We start from the raw sequence: 4,891 nt of genomic DNA, 5'->3' as shown, positions 1-4,891 counted from the left end.
AACACCTTCTGCCCAATCTGATAGAATTCTGGCAAAACTGTTTAGCAACAGATCACCAGCAATTGCTTCATCACAAATTGCCATCCTAGCTCCTGTGAAAAGGGATTACTCTGCTATGTATAATCAGGGCAGTGCAAAAAGTTGTTTTGCACAAGCATTTCTATAGCTAATTACACGGATGAAATTTACGTATGCTTAATAATTTTACGCAAAACAGCCTTCAGACTTTCCCTATTAATTTCATCGTCTTTTGAATTATGAACATATTTACATCATAAGGGTTTTTTCGTTGTAAGGCTTTCTTTTTTAGTTCATTTTCAGCTAGCAAGACTTATCGTAGATGGCATAATAAGTCACACCCGGACAAGGTCGGGTTATACTGCTAGTACATATATATATATGTATGTATATACATATTCATATATATATACACCGCCTGACTGGCCTTCGTGCCGGTGGCACGTAAAAGCACCCACTACACTCTCTGAGTGGTTGGTGTTTTGGAAGGGCATCCATCTGTAGCAACTTTGCCAATTGGAAATATACTGTGCGTGAGAAGACCCGACAAGCCAAGTGAGACCTAAATCTAAGGCCTCAGCCAGTCCACTTATGCGTACCTTCCTTCATTGGACACTAAACTCCACTTGCGAAGACCTGTTGAGGCAAGTGAAATCGAAATCGAGTTAAATTCGACGACTGGCACCCATGCCAACGTCATCTCCTTCATTGGACACGAAGCTCAGCTTGCGAAGACTTATTGGGGCAAGCGAAATCGTGATGGCACCTGGTGTAGCCAGATTGGAGCCTAGTGTAGCCATCTGGTTTCACCAGTCCTCAGTCAAATCGTCCAACCCATGCTAGCATGGAAAGTGGACGTTAAATGACGATGATGATGATGATGATGATGATTTAGCTGATAGAAGGATCATCAGTCTTTTTTATTGCACCAAAACAGATACCAACTTAAATATGAAGACCAAAGCATGTGTGTTTGTGTGTATCAGGTTACTCCTTGTACTACTGGTAACATGTAACCTAGTACAACTGTATGATTGGGCTAGCAGCAACTAAACCAGCAACCCTGCCAAACATGCTTGGTAAGGAGGGCAGTATACATTGGATAGCCTATAGGACAAAAACCAAAACCTTTCAAAGGATAGAGCTATGTAAGGTCAACAGCCATCTAACAGCTAAGAGCAAAAGAACTTTGGTCATTGTTTAGACATCTTTCATGAGGAAGGAAAACTCTGATATAACACCTGCAACTTCATCCACATCTAATGATTTAGATTGGCTCTTCTTTTTGGGCAAATGCATGTGTTGTTTAGATAGTGGGATTGGCACTGTATGTGTGTGTGTGTTTGTCAATATTTTAATTGAATCTATGTTCTTAATTTTGTTGTGTCTAGTGAGAGTCATTATGCCAGTATTATTAACACATGCACTGGTTCAATTCCATTCCTTTAATTGGTAAAATATTCAACTAATCGAATGTTTGTTTAACTTGGTTAAACAGTAGGTTGTTTGTTTCATTTTTGTTTGTTTTTTGTCAAAGTTCTTTTGTTGCTCTTTGCAAGGTTTTCAATGACTTTTTTTTCATGTTTGTCTGTCTGAGACCTTGTTGCATACGTGTATGTGCATGCCAGTGTGCACATGTGCTTATGTATTTATATATGTATGTATATATTCTTCTGTGTGTGTGTGTGTACTTCTGATTTTGTGTGAGTTTGTGTATGTATGCATGTATGCTCACATATGTTTGTATATGTGTGTATACATGGTATGCATGTATGCCTGAGTGTGTGTGTATGTGGCCATGTGTTTCTGTCTCCTTGAGTGTATGTGCATGTCTGTTCGTATTGCCTATTTACCTACCTACCTACATAATTAAGTAACTAACAATCTATATAACTAACCTAACCACCTAAAAACCTACTAATTTATCTACCTACTTGACTGCTTACTTATGAGTGTACCTATGTATGTATATTGCATGGGTGGTATCTGTGGCATTGAGCTATCTCTACCTCCTATGCGTACTTCCTATTTAGTATGGGTATAATGTTTCATTTCTGAGGACATACTCTTGTATTTGTCTAAGTGAGTCCTTTGGGTGATTGGAAAAAATGTGGATGTCAGTTTGATCCAGTGTATTGCCAAGTTGGTCTTTGGCATGTTGATAGTTTATGGACAACTGTTTTTGTTGTTATACACTCTCCTGTGTGTCATTTAGCCTCTCTGCTAAACACCTAGAAGTTTCCCCAATGTATGCCATGTTTCTATCCTTATGAATTCCTTACATGTACCTTATGCTGTAGACTACATTCCCAATCTTACAGTTAATACTGGGATTAAAGTTACATGCCACACAGTTTTCATTTGTGCATGTGGTATTTTCAAAGGGGTACATCCAACATAATTATGATCTGATGGAGCTCCCAGGTTTCTCAACAACCGTAATGTTGAGTCTGGTGTCCTTTAGAGCCTTCTTAAACCTACAGGCTAACTCCCAATGAGGTGTGGCCTCTACAAACATCACTCCTTGATATTTATCAGCTTTGTACCATGTGTTAACTCTGTAGAATATATTCTTAATTACTATTCTTTTTTTATATGCTCATATCTTGTAAATAGTTTATTAACAGATAATTCTTATTTTACTTCTTATTTTTACCCAACATATATGTTTACATCTCTATGTCCACTCCTCTGTGAAGACATAGAAATATCAAATGAGCATGATTAGCCAGTGAGAGTGTCATTCCCCAAGTTTCTGTTGGAGCAAATGTCAAGGAGGAGAAAATTCTAAAACACCTATCTCATTGCAAAGCCAGAAACTTTACTCTTGCTTGCTTCTAGACTACATAGCTTTATAGGAGAGTCTCAATGGTGTTAAGCGGTTACTGACTTTAAATTTCAGCACAGTATTGCTGACTGACATTACCTTTGATAACTGGGTGGATTTTGAAGTCCTTTGGCAATGGAAAGCAGTGACATGTACAGGCCTGACAAACTGGAAGCATGTAGTTGCTGACTTGTACATAAAGTGGAATTTGGTAGATATAAAGTCATTTGTCATCAAATTAGGCAATGGTGAGACTTTGATGTTCAACTGGTATCTGAGCGGCCCTTTTCAAGAATAGCACTGTACAAGATGCTCAACAAGAATATATTGCATCAATAAACAACACATCATCATAGGATGTTGTCAGAGATGAACTTCATGATGCAGCTAATGAAATTCTTGGGAAACCTCCAGCAAAGAGTAGAGACTGGTTTGATGAAAATCACCAAGCTATAAAACAATGCTTTCAAAAAAAAAAAAAAAAAAAAAAAAAAAAAAAAAAAGGGATACAGAATAAAATGCTGCAAGGAATATTAAAGAAAAAGAGACTTCAGTTGGAAGAAAATTCCAAGCATGTAATTGCCATAGCTCAACACACTCTGCAAATTATGCAGTAAAACTGGTGGTTGAGACTGGTGACCAACATGCAAACAGCAGCTAATGCAAAAATCACAAAGGTGATTTATAGTTAGATAAAGCAAACCTTTGGACCAAATTCTACAAATTCTAAAGATGGGAGAGATCTTTCTGACAAAGAAAGCATATCTTGGAAGATATAAATGGAATGAACATTTTAATGAGTTGGCAGTGTTAAATCTCAAATAGGGCCTACTGACATTGAAAATATTCAGTGAAGACCATCCATTCTTAATGATCCACCAACCATAGAGGAAGTAGTACAAAATGACATCAAGAAACTTAATCATAGAAAAGCTGCTGAAAAAGACAGATTTTTTTGCAGAGATCTCTCAATTTGGTGGTGAAAGATTAGCGAAAATTATGCATAACCTAATTTTGGAAATCCAGGGGGACAGTGAAGTACCAAAGGACTGAAAAGATGTCATAATAATAGCATTATCATCATCATCATCATCGTCGTCGTTTAACGTCCGCTTTCCATGCTAGCATGGGTTGGACGATTTGACTGAGGACTGGTGAAACCAGATGGCTACACCAGGCTCCAATCTGATTTGGCAGTTTCTACAGCTGGATGCCCTAAACAAAACAGAAATAAGATTTATTAGAGACAGCCATACTCATCTAAGTTAACATCCAGCATTTGTAGTGAAGTATTTAAAAGTAGACATGGTATGAAGATTCACCAAGGTAGATAGAAATGTGGAGAGCAACGACAGTAATGAAAAGCATCTGATACTACCCAGAGGCCTATTTTTAGGAGCATTAGAACTGTTTGTCAGTCTTTTGACTGACAGGTGGCAAACTATAGTACCCAGGATCTCTCTGCTCAACCTGCTCAGAGAATAAGAAGAGTTGGTGAATCTGAAAATCCAAAGGGATTCAAGAAGATGGACATCATTCTGGATGATATTCTTATAGGTGATGCAACCAGAAAGATAAAAATCTTGGTACAAGCAATAGACCAGGTATGCCAAGATGCCTCTGGCATGAATGAAGGTAAAACTAACAAGCAGCAAGGCCTTCATGAATGACATAATAATCATGACACTATCACTCCAAGGGCTATAGCAGAACTTGAGCTCACTACAAAAGATAGCCACATGGTCACATATGAAATCCAATCCAGCAAAATCTCAGAACCTGAGTATCCATAAACGAAGGCTGATAAATAACATCTTCAGCATTCAGATGTCTAAGATTCCAGCAATCAAAGCAAAAGGAACCTGATGCCTTGGGAAGAATTATGACTATCTTTAAGGACAACACCAAGACTCAACTAAACAACTAGCTCAGGCAGTTGATGAAAGTCAGCTACTTTGGATGTTTAAAGTACGGTACTTCTGTTATGGTTATCATATCCAGACTGCAATGACCATTCTTGCTATATGATTTGGCCATGGCTCAAGT

This window comes from Octopus bimaculoides, chromosome 2 (assembly GCF_001194135.2).
Source record: "Octopus bimaculoides isolate UCB-OBI-ISO-001 chromosome 2, ASM119413v2, whole genome shotgun sequence".
NCBI lineage: Eukaryota > Metazoa > Mollusca > Cephalopoda > Octopoda > Octopodidae > Octopus > Octopus bimaculoides.
This window is presented reverse-complemented; position numbering follows the sequence as displayed.